The sequence below is a fragment of the Engystomops pustulosus genome, chromosome 6, assembly GCF_040894005.1.
Source record: "Engystomops pustulosus chromosome 6, aEngPut4.maternal, whole genome shotgun sequence".
Lineage (NCBI taxonomy): Eukaryota > Metazoa > Chordata > Amphibia > Anura > Leptodactylidae > Engystomops > Engystomops pustulosus.
Genome location: NC_092416.1, coordinates 176,051,674 through 176,071,936, shown reverse-complemented (window position 1 = coordinate 176,071,936; position 20,263 = coordinate 176,051,674). Strand labels below are relative to the sequence as shown.

General features: G+C 44.0%; 1 long non-coding RNA gene across 1 annotated transcript in view; it reads right to left on the bottom strand.

Annotated features, from left to right (window-relative positions):
* Positions 1-18,000, bottom strand: part of LOC140065079 (uncharacterized) — a 44,789-nt gene extending 26,789 nt beyond the window's left edge. The window contains exon 1 of the long non-coding RNA XR_011847859.1: positions 17,940-18,000. This is a non-coding gene — a long non-coding RNA (uncharacterized lncRNA). The remainder of the gene's footprint in view (positions 1-17,939) is intronic.
* Positions 18,001-20,263: the final 2,263 nt, after the last annotated feature.

The window sequence follows — 20,263 nt, the reverse complement described above, 5'->3', positions numbered from 1 at the left end:
TGAAAACAAGGGGTCCCATGTACCTCCTTCGGACCCCTCTCCATCAGACTAATAGAGCAGTCGGCCGCGCATGACCGTTCTGCTCCATTAATCTCTATGGAGCTGACGGAAATTGCCGAGCACAGCGCTCACTGATCTAAGTCAGCTCCATAGAGATTAATGGTCATGCGCTGCTGTCTGCTCCATTAGTCAGACGGAACAGCGAGGGGTCGGACGGACCCCTCGTTTTTGCAATCTGTGTTCCCTCTCTTCAGTTCTGGCAGGGAGGGGGCCCTGCAGTGGGTTAGTGCGAATTCTCAAAGTGCCCCGCTGGCACAGCGCATTGCAGATGCCCAATGGGATTTAACAGGAGGGCACCATCAGCTCAGCGGGGGGCTGCGATGTGCTGTGTCGGGGGAGCACTTCTACGCCACGTCCGGTAGGCAGTACTCAGGGTAGTGGGGCCACAGTCATGGACAGTGAGTGGGTCATCATTGCTTTGACCTTCCCTTTACTGTAGCTAAGTACAATGAACATTACTGGCAACAATATCCTGGTAGCAAACCTCCCAAAAAGTTTTTCTTAGATAAGTCCCATCTGCCTTCCATTGGAGACATATAACCTGCCCTTATAAACAGGAAACTATGATCCAATCAATAGAACATGTAAACGTGCAGAGCCCCCGCAGAGAGATCCTAGCCCCGGAGTGGGAGCAGACTGACACTACTAATCTCCAGATAAAGGAGCGGATGATATCACATCATGATGGACGTGATTACACATATCACCAGCAATGTCAGCTCTACAGGAGTCCCATCTCTGGATGTGGTGTACAGAACCAACCCAGTGTCAGGTATTGTCCCAGGAGAGATGTGTAATCAGACCTTTGTGCATGTTGCTAGTAGCAGCAGGACTGTGGGGATGTGTCCTCACACTTCTGTGCTCTTAGCTCTCTGTTTTAACTGCTCATTAACAGTTGCTTGGAGTAAAAGCTGTAGCAGGCATCTGGTTGAATACTACAGCAGTCACTCAGAGGAGAGAGTGGGGTGCAGTCCATATAGCCAGGAGCACAGCAGTGTGAGGACACATTCACAATGCACTCAGAGAAGCTACAATCCTGGAATATAAATCCATATTTCCAGCTTTTGATAGTCACAGGCAGTATAAGTGTCCTGCTCCTCAGTGTCCTCTGTGGGGCTGTTCATACTATGTTCTTTATTGGCAGGTAATTTGACAAGATAACTCTGACAGGCGACTCAAGTTTCCAGGTTACACATTAACTTGCTAATGAGTTCTCTGTACTGTACTTTTCCCGCCAAATGTATTTCCCTTAAAGGGAACCTAGAGCTACGAGATGCGTCACCTAAAGATGTGTAGATACAGGTCTGATGAGGGCTTTTTGGTAGTGACATTTTGGGTGCATTTGCCTATTTGAGCAATTTTTTCTTTTTCGAGCAGTGCGCTGGAGGCGTCCATTGATTTGCGCCAGTCCTGACCAAGCATATGGAAAGCAATGGAATGAGTTTTAAAGGAAACCTACCACTTAAAAGTGGTAGGTTTATACACATGTACATGGCACCAGCTCAGGGTGAGCTGGTGCCAGAGCATATTTTTGTTAAGGGAACAAAGCCCCTATCGCAGATTTATAAGTTATATTAACTTATAACTCGGCGCACCGCACTTGGGCACGCGCACCATGCGCATGCCCGTGCGCGCACCGGATTCTAAAGTGCTGGAGAGCCGGTGACGTCACCGAGCTCTCTGGCACATGCGCGCCTGCGCAACTTAGCACAGAGAAACAGGCCGCACTAAGTTGCGCAGGCGCGTGTGTGCCGGAGAGCTCAGTGACGTCACCGGCTCTCCTGCACTTCAGAATCCGGCGAATGCACTGGCTCGCGCATGGTGCGCCGAGCCCAAGTGCGGTGCGCCGAGTTATAAGTTGATATAACTTATAGTTCTAAGATAGGGGCTTTGTTCCCTTAACAAAAATATGCTCTGGCACCAGCTCACCCTGAGCTGGTGCCATGTATATGTGTATAAACCTACCACTTTTAAGTGGTAGGTTTCCTTTAATTCTTAAAATTAAATAACACAACAAAAACTTCTTGTTGGGTGTAATAAATAAATATATCAAAAGGCACTAGAATAGGTGCATCATAAATAACCCGCTGGACTCCCAGCTAGAAAGTTGGGCAGCTGAGCATCAACCTCCAGTACTCTCCTTCCTCCAGCTGTGCCCTGATAAGAACAAAGGGGAGGGAGGGCAGCACTGCTAACAAGTGCCATGGTGAGGACCAGAAATGCCCCATAACTTGCGGTGCCACATGATGACATCCGATGGGGAGTGGTGCCCACTACCTGCCTCACTGTCCTAAAGTGCCAACAACCAATACTTAGTATGAATTAACCCTTTAAAGGGGTTTTCCCATGAAGAAAAGTTAGCCCCTATCTGTGGGATAGGGACTAACTTGCTGATCAGCACTGAGACCCCTACAGATCACGAAAACGAGGGGTCTGTCAGGGCCCATTTATCATACGTTAGCGCATTTAGTGCCCCTCCGACACACGCCAAATCTATCGCGAGGCTCCAGCCTGTTTTGCGACGTACAAGCCACGCCCCATTGGATTGGATGAAATATCTATCTAGCTATCTCCTATTGATGTATCTATTTATGGCTGTCATTGTTGTGTTTATCGATCACACATGGATTCTATTGGAATCTAGTTGATACTTTGTAGAATCTGTAGAAATAAGGGTCGAGCAGTTTGCATGATCTTTCGAATGCAAAATCAGACAGAAAACTGGTGCAAATTCCAGTATCTGCTGTGGATGTGGATTTTCTTGCAGGCGGTTGATGTGTTGGGTCCTGTTTGGCTCATATGATGGGTCCTCTGACTCTTCACCATCTCCCCCTCTACCCCCCCCCCCCCCCAGTGTCCTGACTTGTGATTTCCACCCTCCTCCCTGGGACAGGCACCGGAAGTTTGTCTTCACTACGACCACTGGAGGCCACAGGAGGTCACAGTCTGTTTGTGATTGGAGTTTTTCTCTTTGTTTGCTTTGCTTGGCCTGTGGACCCCTGTGACAGGACAGCAGGAGTAGCTGGGGGCTGCCCCTTGCACTGACCCCTGACCATGGGCATCCCAGCTCCTGATTGCTACCTTCTGTAGGCAATAACAGCTCCCCGAGAGACCTGATGCTCCATGTGCGGCCCACAGATGTTGTCGGGCCCCTGTGTTATTCCACAGCTGATGCTTCTGCCCATGTGCGAGGAGGGGAGATATTTATAGCCTACTTGTCAGATTGCCATAGGGATTAGACTGTAGCACTTTTTTGCTGCTGCAGGTCAACTTTTTAGTTAACCTTTGGCCTTGTGAAGATTATACAGACCGTCAGCCATATACTTACTAATTCCTTATAACTGGTTTATATGTGATGCACTGCTGGGTTATTTGTAACTCCTCTGTGTCTCTTAAGGGAATGGGGGTATCTCTATTTGGGAGGGTTCAGGGGAAAATTAAACTCTAGAAGGGACAGTACAGAAGACAGAGGAAAAGGGGTCACCAAACTATGTGGGGGCCCTATAATTACCACTATACTTTGCATGGACGCTAGGGATGCCTCTTAATCCTTAAAAGGGAAACTGTCTCCAGGTTTTACCCCCTTAAACTCCCAACCCCTTTCAATAGGGGTTTCTAGAATTACCTCTTTTATGTGAAATTTTACCCATTTACCTATTTTAAAAAAAAATCCCCCAAAGTCATGTGACAATGATCAGAGGAGAGTCATATTTTAACTGGGATGAGTCAAGATTAGAGGCTGCAAGGGAAGTGTCACTACAGTCGCCCCTATCTGCAGTTCTAGAGCACCTAGTAAGATCATTTTGATGTTACATTAAAATTGTGGTTCTGTGATGTACAGGACCAGAGATCCAGCTGTGTCTTTAATTGCCTATAACTACAGTTATGTTGATCTCAGAACAGCAAGCCTTATACAGTCTGAAAGATGAGATTCTTATCTTTAGTATGACACCAGCAGCATGTTTATAGTTGCTGAAGGACCTAACATAGGGATGTCTGAAGAGACCCTCCCCCTGCAGAATCCAAACATGACTCATCTCAGGCAAACGTGATTCTTTTTTATAGGTAAATCTTTGAAATTTCACCTAAAAGAGGACATTTCACTTACCTGAGGGGGCTGGTGGTTTAGTGGGGTAAAACCTGATGACAGGTTCCCTGTAAAGGAAATCTACCATCAGAATCCATCCTGATAAACCAGGGACACTTACTCATAGATCCAGGCACCGGGACTGTGGTAATCTTCTTATATTTGTTATCCATGGCCTCCTTCCTCAAGTTTCAAATTTATGCTAATGAGCCTGAATGGCTGCTGGGGTGTTACCAGAGGCCCTTCGTACTGTAGTTTCACAGCTGTTACACTGTCTCCCTCTACACCCCTGCTCCCACAGCATGTCACCTTCCTCTGCTTGATGTAATCTCCTGTGCTCCTGCACAGTTTAACAGCCTTTAAAGCTGCAGCACGGAGGGGCTCTGGTAAACCCCCTAGAGCCGTGGATAACAAATATAAGAAGATTACCACAGTCCCGGTGCCTGGAGCTATGAGTAATGTCCCTGGTTTATCAGGATGGATTTTCAATGGTAGATTTCCTGTAAGGACCATGTATCCCAAGCCCTTTTGTAGAGTGGTAAGTGAAAGGGTTAATGGCGTCCCTTTTACGGATGTAATGACTTCTTCCAGATTTCTTTTATTTATTTTTTTCCCCTTCCTGAGAGTCTTTCACTCTCAGTTTTTATCTGCGCAGGGTCAAGGATTTGCAGTGCAAACATTGATGAAAGAACTTCCGAGAAAGATTAAACAGCCGATGGAGCGACTTATGGGGCTGTAAAATTTGTCTATGAGGGGCGGCGCGAAAGATGAATGAGGCCGCCGACGGGAGGAGCCGCGCGGAAACTTTACTCGCTGTACGAAATTACGCGGTAGCTGATAGAAGTGTTGTGCTCCTGCAGATCTTACATGGCAAACACAAGCCAGGAACCAGAATCCTTTGCAGCACCTAAAGGTGCAGCGTAGTATAGGTGCTGTTCACTACGTGGAGTAATAAGGGTGCAGAATAGTATAGGTGCTGTTCACTACGTGGAGTAATAAGGGTGCAGCGTAGTATAGGCGCTGTTCACTACGTGGAGTAACTACACAATGGGGGACATGTATCACTCCTATTGCATTCCTTTTCTTTTTTTCGTGCAACTTTTTGCAATTTGCAACTTTTTAGGTGCAGAATCAAGCAGCGCACCAAAGTTTGCGGTCTCAACGATTTGATGTGGTGTGGCGGATTTAGCCCAGATGTTTGTTTAACTTTGTGCTTGGGACTTTTGGGCTCTAAAATTGTCCCATTCTTGCACCTAATGGGGCACATTTATTTACCCGGTCCCTGTGCGATCCCCAAGGTGCGTTGTCCGACGAGGATGAAGTCTGCCGCGATTCATCAAGATCCTGCGCCTGATTTCCTGCATGTGTCACTTCCCCGCTCAGGTCGGTGGGAGTTCACCATCTTCTTCCCGGTGCATGTAAGTGCTTGGCTTGCGACACAATTTGAACAGTTAAATCCCACGTGTAGTCCGAATCCGTCGGATCGTCCGACGACCCGCCCCCGGTTTGTGTCGCGGGAAAGCCGGCGTCATTGTAAAACGAAACAATCACGGGCGACGCAATCCCCGATGCGATGCCTGAAAACGCCAGAAAACCCGACGGAAATGCGGCTGCGGGACCTTAGTGAATAAGCCCCAATGAGTCGCAAAACCGAGCATTCTAGACCCAGACTTTCGCAGCTGCTATTTGGGACATAAAAGTCACACGCTGAAACAAAAAGTCGCAAAAGTGAGACTAAACAGGCAACTCATGTATCACAAAGGGAAAAAAAACTTAAGATACATTGTAATGATTAAGTTGGCCAACTTCAGGAAACTTGAAAAAGTGTCAGCCGAAAACCTACGATACATGTGCCCCAATAAGTAGTAACTGCCCAATTGCAAAGGGACACTACACCTAATACACTAAAACTAATATCATTGAAGTAACAATGTTAGTAAATGTTCTCTGAACTGAGAAACGTGAAATAAAGTGATGATGGATGGATGGAGGTCAGTAGGGAGAGATATTTCCCCCTCGTAGCCCTATGTGTCATACACCTTGCATAGCATACAGCCATGAATTGTGCCCCTTTACACCCCGCTTATGCCACCTCTATGCCAAATGGCCATAAGGGGGGCCCTGCTGGTGGTACAGAGGGCCAGCACGTGGCACTGCCCATAGCCCCCCAGACCTGGCATAGAAGTGCCCCGCCGGCACAGCCAGGAATTGTCTAAAAAACAAGCCAAATGCAAAACAAAATCATGAGCATGAAAGCTACAAACACATGTATAGTTTTACCAAATGTACAGATATACTGTACATCTTTCACAGGCTTTGGAAGGCTGATAACAGGGGATAATACATTGTAACTTTTAAAACTAAGCTAATGAGTAAGAAAAGTTCTGGGGGCGTTACCAGATCCTCCCCTCCATGCTGCAGCTTCGCAGGCTGTTACACTGCCCCCCGCCCCTTCCATCCCAATCCCTCTGCTTGATGTTATTCTACACAGTGGGAGAGGGGAGGTTGAGACAGTATAACAACCTGTACAGCTGCAGCATGGAGGAGCTCTGGTAACACCCCCAGAGCCCTTCAGACTCATTAGCATAATTTTAAAACAGATTGGGGCCATGGATAAAATATATAAGAAGATTACCACAGTCACGGTGCCGGATCTATCAATAAGTGTCCCTGGTTTATCATGATGGACCTTATAGAGGGCACAGCATTTGTAAATGTTGGCATGCTTTCCTTGGTATGGTGCCCGTTGTTTTGATCTCGCACTACTAAGATTGCTGAATTCCGGTCCTTTCCTCGCTGGTAGCCCAAAAGTCCATTTATTGCAGTGCCCAGATCTACTACATCTCTCCTTGGCCTTTGAAGTTCAGAGATTTGGAGGCTCTGAAATATTTCCCTCCCTCTACTTTCTCTGTCTAGAAAATCAACAACTCTGGAGTCGGTCCAATCCAGCTGCGCACAAGTCCTTGGCGGGTGGTGGGGATGAATCATGCGGGAAGGATCTAACCCTGACTGTTACTATCCAGCTCTTACAATATCTCAGATCTGGGATTCCCCGGCAGTCATCACATCAGGTCGGGGTTATTTTGTTGCACCACCTGTGACAGACTGCAAGGGGACTGGATTTAGTGTTCTTAAAAGTGAAGAGCAAAGGTGGATAAGGCAAGGCGGCCTTAAAGTGGCACATTTCTGACCCTAGTCACAAGCCTCTCACTCATCAGTTCCCTACACTGTGCTGAAGAGACGCAACCACATGGAAACAGTGCTGTCTACAGCTATGAGCCGGTTCCTTCCTTTTGGTTTGGCCTTTATCATGTCATTAGGCTTCCTGAAAGTCATGCCTGATGATAAGGGGGCTGCCTTACAAGGTAGGGAAGAGGCAATGTTTTCCTTTACCCATTGTGGAAATCTTATTTGCGGTGAGGTTGTGCATGTTCAGTGAACTCTTTTTAGCCGGGTTGTGGGAAGGTGGTTGGCAGGCCGTACCAATCCTATGGATCTGTCATATAGAAGATGGGAACACCCCTTAAATGAAACATTTTCTGCCAATCTAATAGGAAAATTGTCAGCGCAAACCTTAATAAGAGAGTCAGATTTGATGATGACGTAAGACTGTCTACTGTAACTTTATACAGTCTCCTTTTCAAGGAGACCTATTCCTTAAAGGGATATTCTTTGTCTATTAAAGGGTTATCACAAGAAGAAGAGTCTGTGTGACTACTACAGTTCTGACAGCAGAGAGTTGTATAACCCTCAGTAGGGATGAGCAGACTGGAACCTACAATGTTCGGATCCCTGAACCTCCGACTTCAGCATTTAGGCTCAATCCTTTAAGCATCGGCTGTTTTTTTTCCAGATATCACAAGGACCGATGATCCTAAGGAAAATGCCAGCACGGATTGCAGGTGTTACCGGTGGGGTGTGCATTCAGGTTTTGGGTGCGCAAATCGCTCATCTCTATCCTTCAGTCCAATAGACAATAATTGGAGCCATAGATCACATACCCAAAAATGTAAGCGGGAGTACCATGGGCCTACCAGATGTGATTATTCTGTGGAACCACCCACCTTCTACAACTCCATGTAGGATTTGTCATCAATAAAGTAATAATATTACATGGTATTAGTATTCATGGCTCCTAGTGCCAGGTGCTTGCTCCAGTCTATTAGTTTGTATTCTTCTGGACTACGGGAGCCCATTACTATGTGTCAGAACCTGGGTCTGGTACACTGGTAGACCAGACCACCCTGGTACCGGTAGCCCCCCCCCCCCCTATCCTTCAGGAAAGGGAATTCTTAAGGAAAGGGAATAACTTGTTTGGGGTCAGAGTAAAAAGAATAAAGAACATCTCCAGTTCCCACATTGCTCCTGTACATCTGGTTGCAGGCTCCACATCTAAATGGAAATTCCAGGGGGTCACAGTATCCGCATTAGCCAATGTGTGACCTTCTCGGCTAATGCTAACAAGCCATAAGGGCTCTTGTGGATGTTACCAGAGCCTTTCCGTGCTGTTGCACTGTACAGGAGCACGTTCCCCCTCCCACTGTGTGATATTACAGCAGGCAGAGGGAGAGGAAGTGCTGAGGGAGCACGGGGGAGGGTGAGACATTGTAACAGCCTGTGAAGCTACAGCATGCAGGGGCTCTGGTAACGGCCATCATTAGCCTAATTTTTAAAGTTGATTTTAGATTTTAGTCACGGTGCCTGGATCTACTAGTAATCACCCCTAGTTTATCATAGTGGTTTTGATGGTAGATCTCCTTCTCGCTCTTCTAAATTGTGCTATTCTGTGTTTGCAGTGACTGTGTTTGGTAGTAACTACACATGAGACGACTTATCCATATCAGTTACACCCCAATAACTAGCTGACAGAGAACCTCTTCTCCTGTTTTATCAGATGATTCGGCATATATACATCTTATATGTAACATTCCCACTGGGGAAACAATTGCAACAAATTATTATTTATTCTAAACAGAATGTTTCAAATCCCGTTTCACCTCCATTATTCTAATAATAACCTGTAAGCATGTCAGTGTTTACATCCTATCACAGGCCCCTCCAGGGCAACATCTTATATTCTCATTACGAGCCCTCGTCTCCCGGGACACAGATACCTGAATTCCATTCTCCAGGGTGGTACAGCTGGATTTGGAGCAGCTGCTGGAGCTTATTCCAAGGCTCAGCATGTAGGGCCAGGAGCCAAAATCGGAAAAAAAAACTTGAGAACTCATCAGAGGAAGGGGCTGTCAGGAGACGCTCCTGTTATGGGGTGAGGAACAGAATGGTAAAGGTCCTACAATTCAATTTATATAAAGTCTCCTTTACAATGTCCATATTACATTGTGGGGATATGATTTCATAAGAAAAATAAGCAGGATTTTTTCTGCACCTTTTTTCTCGTGCAGTATTACGCAGAAGTTTTTGCACCAAATATTTGCAACTTTTTGCAATGTGAAAAAAAGGCCCAGGATTGTACTTGCGTCGTGTCCTCACACTGCTGTGATCTAATGTCTCTGCATTGAAGTGCACAGTCCTTCTTCTCCCTGCGAGTAAAAGCTCTTTCAGGCTGGATAATACAGTGTTTATTCAGAGAGGGGCCATTGAATAGTTAAATGCAGAGAGCTAAGAGCACAGCAGTGTAAGGAAAACTCATGTTTTGGAAAATAAATCTATGTATCACAATCCTGCTGCTACTAACAACATGCATAAAGGTATGATTACACATCTCTCTAGGGACAATATATAACACTGGCTGCAGAGAGCACAGAGCACAGCAGTGTGAAGATACAAACATAAACCTGGAATGTAAATCCATATATCACAATCCTGCTGCTACTAACAAATTACACAAAGGTATGATTACACATCTCTCCAGGGACAATACATAACACTGGCTGCAGAGAGCACAGAGCAAAGCAGTGTAAAGACACACCCTCAAATCTGGAATGTAAATCCATACATCACAGTCCTGCTGCTACTAACAACATACACAGCGGTCTGATAACTTTCATATCCAGGGACTATATGTAACCCTGGCTGTAGAGAGTACAGAGCACAGCAACAAAGACATACCCCTAATCCTGTAGTGTAAATCCATATATCACAGCCCTGCTGCTACTAACAACATAGACACAGCGGTCTGATAACTTTGATATCCAGGTGCAATATGTAACCCTGGCTATAGAAAACACAGAGCACAGCAATGTGAAGGCATACCCCTAATCCTGTAATGTAAATCCATGTATCACAGCCCTGCTGCTACTAAAAACGTACACGCCTCTCCAGGGACAATACCTAACACTGACTGCTGTCTGCATGATCATCACTGCTGATATATCCCTTAAAACTTTTATTACAAACACATACAGCACCAACGGTGGCAATAAAACAGATCGAAATCTTATCCCTCGGACCCAGTAATCACATCGTATCCATTGGCACCAGTAGAAATGACTCCCAAAGGTTGGTTCCCAGCCGTCATATATTTTTTTATTACTTCCTGACTCTGCATTCTTCATGCCTTCTAATATATTCTCCTCACGGTCCTAGAAGGATTTACGAAATCTAAACATTCCCTCTTTCTCACCCCGTCCCCAGCTAGGAAAGTGTTAAACGCGCCTTGACATTTTTGAGCTGTATTGTGAGCTGGGTGTAGTCGCCTCTTTATCTCCCGGAGAAGTGTCATACTGAGAATGAAGTCGGTAATGTCCTTCAGTCAGACTTGCCATAATCCCTCTTCAGTCCACACCCATCCTATTAGCGCTCTCACAATCCACATCACTCCGAGGCGACACAAGCGGCTATGCCCGGGCCGCCCGCTTACACACAAGTCTGCCAGTATAATGTGATGGGGGGTGTATAGCATAGTGGGCAAGCAACAGACTGGACTTAGACCAATGCAGGTACTACAGTATCTACAACCCTATACAATGAATGTAACCCCCCCCCCCCCCCCCCCTTAGCTATTCCTGAAAGACCAGGTACAGATCTTACTAGGAATGACCTGACTTTGTAACAGTCATCGCTACATTTTCTGAACAGCTACTTATCACTCTTCAGAGAGAGCTAATAAATCACTTACTAGCCAGCAGTAGCCTCCTCTTATTCATGTGTGAGGCTGAATATGGTGCTTAAAGGGGTGGCCACTTTTCAATAAAATCTCTTTAATTAGACATGTCTGCGTGTCTTTGCCTTCTTTGATAGCTCCAGCCTTTCCCTGTTCTCCCCATGCATATATACACAGCTTCATCTCTCTCACAGCTCTAAGCCACCATCATGGCATCTCCCACTGTGTCTTCTTCTCAGGGTCCATCCTCACTGACAGAGACAGGAAGAGGGGAGGAAGCAGGATGAGTCCTAACTCTGCTGCTGCAGCTCCTCCTGTGCATTATAGCTCAGACATGTAAACAAAGAAGCGTGGAGAGTCTGCACATAGTACATAAGTAAGTAGCAGCACAACTGAATCACTTGATGAACATTCAGGGATAATCCCCAAGTCAGTAAAAGTACATGGACAACTTACGCAAAATATTAGGGACAGAGTAAAGAAAAGCAGTTGGAAAGCAGCAAGAGAAGCAGAGGAAGAAGCTTCTACCTATAAAGGTAGAACGGGTGGTAGGTGGATGAATGGGACGATTAGTGCTAATCCTCACGTCTGTATGAGTCTGTATGCAAATTTTTTTAAGCGGCTACTGGGGCGTGGAGTAGCCGGACATTAGGCTACACGTTGTGGCTACTCCACGCCCCAGTAGTCTGGTTCCTCCGCCTACCATGTAATCTTCGGCGCGCAGCTCCTCGTAGTCGCGCGCCCTCGTCCGAGTACCCGGCGTTCTGCGCATGCACAGTACCGCCGGCCTCAGAGCTATGGCCGCGCAACCGTAGGCCTGCATTCTGCGCATGCGCAGAACGCCGGGTACACGGACGAGGGCGCGCAGCTATGAGGAGCTACGCCGAAGATTACATAGTAGGCGGAGGAACGAGGCTACTGGGGCGTGGAGTAGCCGCGACTTCTAGCCTAATGTCCGGCTACTCCACGCCCCAGTAGCCGCTTAAAAAAATTTACATACAGACTTATTAAAGTTTACCAAAGGATAGCCGGGACGTGAGGATTAGCCCAAAAAAGGGCTCTCCTCACGTCCCATTCATCCACCTACCACCCGTTCTACCTTTATAGGTAGAATCGTGGTGGTAGGTTCCGTTTAATAGGAAAGAATAAATCTTTCTTTAGTGGCATCATATTACGCAGCACTTTAAATATCGTGGGGGACATATACTGATAAAATAAGACATTACAGGACTTAAAATTACAATGATTTAACCAAAGCCATCCACAGCTTGTCCCCTCCGCCAATACCGTCCCACACAAAGCGGTCATTAATCTCATTTCCCGCCTTCCTACACCTGTTGTGAGTCTATTTTTTCACCTCATTTGTCTTTGTAGTTCTGGCTCTTAGTCAAATGTAATTTTTTTTTTTTTAGGCGCAAAGTTATAAATATTTTGCGCAACTATTTGGTGCATTTATTTGCTCCCTTTTATGCGCAAATCAATGTTAGATCAGGTGAAAACATGTGAAAGCAGGAGAAATACAAAGACAAATCAGGCACAAACCAAGAGACTGCTACACGGCGGCGACCTCCAGGGAACTGCTGGAAAAGGACGCAAAAAATTGCACAAATACCCCAATGTGCTCAAAAAGTCAGTAAAATGCAACTAAAGGACTTCCATTCTTCCCCCAAACTCTGGAACTTCTACCAAAATGTGTCAGACTGTCCCTCACCTTCCAAACCTTTAAACATAACTTGAAAACACATCTGTAGAATCACCTACAACACAGGATAACTGCACGGCTCTGCTCCCGCACCTCATGTCTCCATCTACCCTCCCATGTAGACCGTGAGCCCTCACCTGCAGGGTCCTCCTCCCACTTGTTCCAGATCTCTGTGGTTTCTGTATTGTGTACTTGCACTTTTCTAATAGTTTCTAATCATTGCCTGTAACAAACAGACATCTGATCCTGGCTTTTAGTACATGCAGTTGTATAAATAAGTTTATATCCAGTACAGGAGGTCCCCTACTTAAGGACACCCGTCTTACAGATGACCCCTAGTTACAGACAGACCCCTCTGACCTCTGGTGACCTCTCTGGATGTTACTATAGTAGCAGGCTGCAATGATCAGCTGTAAGGTGTCTGTAATGAAGCTTTATTCATAATCCTTGGTCCAATTACAGGGAAAAAAAAATTTAAACTCCAATTGTCACTGGGGCAAAAAAAAATGTTGTCTGGTGTTACAATTATAAAATATACATACAAATTCAACTTAAGAACAAACCTATGGAACCTATCTTGTACATAACCCGGGGACTGCCTGTACAGGGGTCAGCAACCTTTACAAATCCTGGTGTTGTAAAACTAAAACTCCTAGTATCTACCGAGTTGGTTACTTTTTAGACATTTTTGGGGGGAATGGTGCATGGCTTATGTAAGGGCAGTTCATACTGCAGTGTCCGTGCAGTGTCCTGTTTCAAGGACTGACAAAACTATGGAAGCAGGGACTTGCATCACTATGATGCAAGGAGTCCCTGCTTCCCTCTAAACAACTGCACTAAACTAGAATCATCTTTGCATCATATACCTTATATACTCGAGTATAAGCTTAGTTTTTCAGCACAAAATTTGTGCTCAAAAACCCTAACTCGGCTTATACTCGAGTCAACTAAAAACATAAAGACAAAACTCACCTTTCTGACGTCACCCATAGGTCCTCTTCTGTCTGAGACAGTCTGAGACAGAAGAGGACCTGTGGGGGACGTCGGAAAGATGAGTACAGTGTAATTTTTTTTCCTTCTACAGGGGCTGGGTAGGCTGTATGCTACAGGGGTTGGGTAGGCTGTATGCTACAGGGGCTGGCAGACTATATACTGGGTGGCTGTAACCAATGCATTTCCCACCCTCGGCTTATACTCGAGTCAATAGGTTTTCCCAGATTTTTGTGTTGAAATTAGGGGTCTCGGCTTATACTCGGGTCGGCTTATACTCGAGTATATACGGTATCTCCTTGATGAAAGCAATCCCAGCGCTATTGGTCCGTGACACAGTCCATGATCCATGAACCGACCACAGCTAGAGTGAAACTGCCCTTAATCACACTGGGACATAATTGTGACACCATAAATGCTCCAAAATTTTTAGACCATTTTTCTCACACAAACTAGAAGGTACAAAGTTAATAATAATGCGGTGGATTTACTCAGCTTCATCCACAGTGATAAATAAGGTCCAGTATAGGACATGGGGGGGGGGGTTGGGTTTTGATACAGTGAATTTCTGGCTTACTGACGCTGGATACAAATGTAGCAGGAGGGTTTGTATCTATAGCGATGTGAATGTGCTGTTATCGTTGCTTTTATTTTTACCTTGCGCCAGTGATACTATGTAACTAGAATACATTCTTTTGCTAATCACATAATGTTCCGTGGTTCTAGAACATGATTGTCAGCACAATGTGGTCTGTATCCTACTGCTACCGCTGCTGTGGGTACAGACTGTAATTTCAATCGTAATGTAGATAAATAGCTTCCAGAGTAAACTCTGCCCGCATACTATATTGGCCTAGATTACAAGTAATTGTTTCTGATTTCAAGTCAAAGTGATGCCATCAGAAAAGCCCTGACAAAGTCAAGACAAAAGCCACCCACGTGTAATGCAATGCAGGGCAAAGATGAAGACTCGGAAGGCAAGGGACATATGTAGAATCACCAATGGGTAGTCAGCTGTATAGTATAGCACCAGCAATGTATCCACTGCAGAATACACCCGGTATACTCACTACTATTATTCTAACTGATATATACCCAAGCCAAGATCTACCCATCTAAATGCCCACTCCCTTATGAAGTTAGGTCAAGCACCCAGTACTGTTTTGGCACTACATCAATATGGTTAATCCTTCCCTAGTGATTAGGTTGTAAATATACACCCTGGAACCACCATATTGCACAGAAATCCAATAGTCATAAAATAAAGTATAACAGCCGAAACCTGTCTACTTCATGGAAAAAGGCAAAAAGGTTTTTCTTAAATCTGATCCTGGGCGCCCCCTTTAAAGAGTACTTTTCATGGTTATTTTGGGTCCTTGCGGACCTTTGTTTAGTGTCCCAAGTCACCCTGTTACATCTCTGTCCATGGCTTCTATTAAAAGAAATGTATACTTTCAATAATGCACATTGGACTCATCTGTAGTGCTATACATGCCGATGCTGTTACTAGATCAAGACAGAGTAATACACCTGGGCTTCATTGCTCATGCGTGGTCCCTGTGGCACATGCACAGTGAATCCAGGATGGACTACGCCGGCTTCATTGCAAGTGCATCGTGTCTGTGTCACATGCACAGTGAATCTAGGGTGGACTACGATGGATTCATTGCTCATGCATCGTGCCTGTGGCACATGCACAGTAAATCTATGGTGGACTACGATGGCTTCATTGCTCATGCGTGGTCCCTGTGGCACATGCACAGTGAATCCAGGATGGACTACGCCGGCTTCATTGCAAGGGCATCGTGTCTGTGTCACATGCACAGTGAATCTAGGGTGGACTACGATGGATTCATTGCTCATGCATCGTGCCTGTGGCACATGCACAGTGAATCGAGGGTGGACTACGATGGCTTCATTGCTCATGCATCGTGCCTGTGGCACATGCACAGTGAATCCAGGGTGGACTACGGTAGAATAATTGCAAGTGCATTGTGCATAGTGTTTTACTGCATATGTAAGTTTTCCGTAAAGACCTGTGGGTCGTTTAGTGTTCCTAATCAACCTGACAGGTTGGCTTTAAGCTCCCACAATGCATTCCTCCCTGGTAAGAACAGTCCAGCAGAATATTGCCTAGAGAGATGTTATTTATGTTTAGAGGCACTTTCCTATGAGGACGACCCATGTACTTGCCTCTTTATAGGGTCCACATGACACGGACTGGGTGGGCTGAATGGGGACTGTCTGTCTTCACAACTTGTCAAAACAAGACATGTCAATATATATTATCGACTTCCCCGGCTGCAAATGGGTTAATTCCGTCTGCCCTCAGCTTCTCTCTGTAATCATGTTCAGAATTAGGAAACATCTTTCAATTACATTGGTAATACAAAGCAGCGCTCTCCGGGGACCTTGTAATTGGATAATTGTGATTTATCTTTCAGAGGAAAGCTTGACGTGAAATCTGGATTTTAGCAACGACACCCGGGCTCCTGTATATATTTCACTCTACATTACCCCAGTGCATTAGGGGAAAACATTCCTGTATGTGTAATTAGCAATGAAAGGGATTTTTATTTTATGCTGGATATTTTATTATTTATTATCAGCTTGTTATATTTTATGGTTACAAAAATTAAATATATTTTATATAATATATTATAATATATAATATATATAATATATATAATTTTTGTATTTTAGTTTATATTTTAGGTGTATATATATATTCATATATAAAATGATCCAAAAAGGGTAAGCAAAATATAGAAATATACAGTACATATATAAAGAAAGAAAATATAATTAATTATTATTATTATTATTATTATTATTATTATTATTATGATGATGATGATTTGCACATTATGCAGGATGTTATACTTGTTGCAGTTTATTACATTGATATGTTTCTATTTGGGTTTCTAAATTATGGGGCAATTTTTTGTGTTTCTGTTTCCTTTTATTAATTTACCTGCTGTTCTCCAAGTTTGCCATGCACTGGTTTTCTTGCTTACGCTTAATTTATCTTTAAAGGGGCATTTACATTCAATTTCATAAATCTGCCATATATAAACATTTCTTCAATTACATGTTATTAAAATTTTTTTTAAGGGTGTGAAGATAATTTCTCATAAATGCAGTCAATTGGTCTCTTAGATAAAACAAGACTGTGTCCTTGGATACGGCCACCTCTGGCCGGGATTGCACAAAGAAACAAAAAAGTTTTTGTATATGAAACGTCCGAGAGTTACTGCATATCCTATAGCCATCCTCTGGTAATGAACGCTGAATCCAGGAGGTCAGGCAGGGTTCTATAGCGCATGTCTGGCCACTGCTGACAGAAAGCAGAGGTGGTCGTATCCAAGAAAGCCATCTCGTTTCTAAGGGACAACAGCTGATTAACAGCTGAAACGTTGATAGAGATGGAATAAACCTCACACTTTTTTCCACGATTCCTTGGAGTGCTGCCACTTTTTTGCTTCTAAGGGACAACATGGCTACATTTTTTTTAATAACATCCAATTGAAGAAATGTTTAAATATGGCAAATGAATTAAATTAAATGTGAATACCCCTTTAAACTGCACTTGGCGTCAGATGTGAGTGCTTGATGTATCACGTATTGAGTCTCCACCGGGTTTAGAAAACTGTTGTGTAAAGATTGTGCCAAAAATTGTGCAAATTTCAAAAGCTGTGCAAAATTTTTACACAAAAAAAAAAGAGTATGATTTATTTAAAGGAAATCAGCTCAAATACAAATTGCACGACTAAAGATACATGTACACCATAAAATAGTATATACAGACCCCTTTAAGACCCCTTTAAATTTTTCACTATATTTTTCATTGCAGCCGATTGGTAAGAGTTCATTTTTTGCCCATTAATGTACACTCTGTCCCCATCCTGACAGGAAGAAAACAGATATGTTGATATTTATATCGACATTTATATTGCTAATATATAAAACAAGAAAAGCTGAAATATTACTTGTAAATAAGTATTCAGACCCTTTGCTGTTACACTCATATTTACCTCACATGCTGTCCATTTCTTTCTGATCCTTCTTCAGATGGTCCTCCTCCTTCATTGGAGTCCAGTTTGGTTTAATAAAACTAATTGGACATGATTAGGAAAGGCACAGCCTGTCTATATAAGAGCTCACAGCTCACAGTGCATGTCACAGCACATAAGAATCATGAGGTCAAAGGAACTGCCCAAGGAGCTCAGAGACAGAATTGTGGCAAGGCACAGATCTGGCCAAGGTTACTACTATAACCTCCCTCAGATCAGGCTATGGCTATGGCTCAGACCTGTCATCAAAGGTGCCCTGGTGGCGCAGAGCTCCTGACCCACGGGGAGCACCCACGGGGGTGCAGAAGGCAGCGCTTACCGCCAACATACGTGTCCCAAATAGTACATATATAAACAAACATACAAACTAGGAAAACCAGTGTGAGGAAAGCCTCAGAGAACACATGAAAAAGTCAGAAAATAATGCTCAAAAACTTAAAAAAAATACATCTGCCCCTACATCTATATTTATTATAGTTTATAACTTACTATATTCATATTATAGATTTATTTTTTTTTTTGTATTTATTGTAAGTAATGCATTTCCTACAATATTTACTGCGGGGAATAGATTTATGATGGTTTCCTTTTTGCCTCCTTCAAATAAACAAAAACCAAACTGAATAGAGAGGATAATGAAAGAGTAAAAAAATATAACAAAGAAAAAGACAATTCTTTTGGTTAAATCTGGCAAAAAATAAATCTATTGGCGTAAAAACAATAATGGGGTGAAGTTTTTTCCTTCTATAGTTGAGTGAGATGAGTGTTCTTGAAATTGAATATTTTATAAATTTATTTTTTCCTGGGAACAGTATGCAGGCGGTCCCCTACTTAAGAACACTCGACTTACAGACGACTATTAGTTACAAACGGACCTCTGGATATTAGTAATTTATTGTACTTTAGCCCTAGGCTACAATGATCAGCTGTAACAGTTATCACAGGCGTCTGTAATGAAGATTTATTGTTACTCCTGGTTCTGATGACAACCCAACATTTTTAAAATCCAATTGTCACAGAGACCAAAAAAGTTCTGGCCGGGATTACAATGATAAAATATACAGTTCTGACTTACATACAAATTCAACTTAAGAACAAACCTACAGAACCGATCTTGTACATAAGCCGTGGACTGACTGTAACAAATCTTACTTCTAGCTGCAAGAGAAGCCCCTGGCTATAATGTAACATTTTAGAAATGATCTATGTACGTCAGTTATACTGTAATGTTTGTAGCGAAAGAAGTTAGTTTTTTACTATTTGCTTGCAAAAACATGAGCTAAAGCTTAGCCTTGGCTTCACAAAATATATAGGGGAATTGCTCTTATACACTGATATAATTGCTGCTCCTTCTAGGGACACAGAGTAGTCACAGTACATGGGAGACGGAGCTGCTGGAGGAAGTAAACTTTCTCTTATTCTAGGAGGCTATAGGAGATCCTATGGATCCAGGTCCAATACATTGGGGCTCATTTACTAAGGATCCGCGGACCGCACTATCGTCGGAATATCCGAAGATTTCCAATGTGCGGCGCATTCAGAAGGGCTTTTAGCATACGATCAGATTTTGGCGCATCGGCGCTGGCTTTCACGTGACACAAATGGGGGGGGGGGGGGGCGTTGGACGACCCGACGGATTTGGACATCGAGCGGGATTTAACATTCAGAATTGTGTCGCAAGCCAAGCACTTACATGCACCAGGAAGAAGAAGGTGAACTTCGGTGGACCTGGGATGGGAAGAGACACATGCAGGATATCGGGCGCACAGTCTTAGTGAATCGCAGCAGCTCCGAATCCTCGTCGGACAACGCACCTCAGGGATCGCAACGAGACGGGTAAGTAAATGTGCCCCATTGGGCTGAACCCACTCAAGTAGAGTTTTAAGAGTCCCATCAATGTGACTTCCATCAATATGAAATAAGGGGCTACAGAGTTTATTAAGGTGTCCATATCAAAGGGAATTCAGATCATGGTAGTCAAAAAGCCACCCATGATATAGAAGAGGTTGTTTAAGGTGACAAAGTATCTTTATTCCAAAAAACAGAGTCACATCTAACCACGAAACACTGATTTTAATGAGGCTTAATAAATCACCCCCCGTAGTATCTGTATCCAGTGACAGAAGGTCCTGTTTAGAGCTCAGCAACTACATTCAATGAATCTGCCGATTTTCCCGTACCAGAAACAATCCAAATTTTTGTCAGACGAACCAATGTGGTTCCAATTGTTCTGCAAATTGGTATATAACCCCCTCTAAGTCCACTGAAACACAGATTTTTTTTTT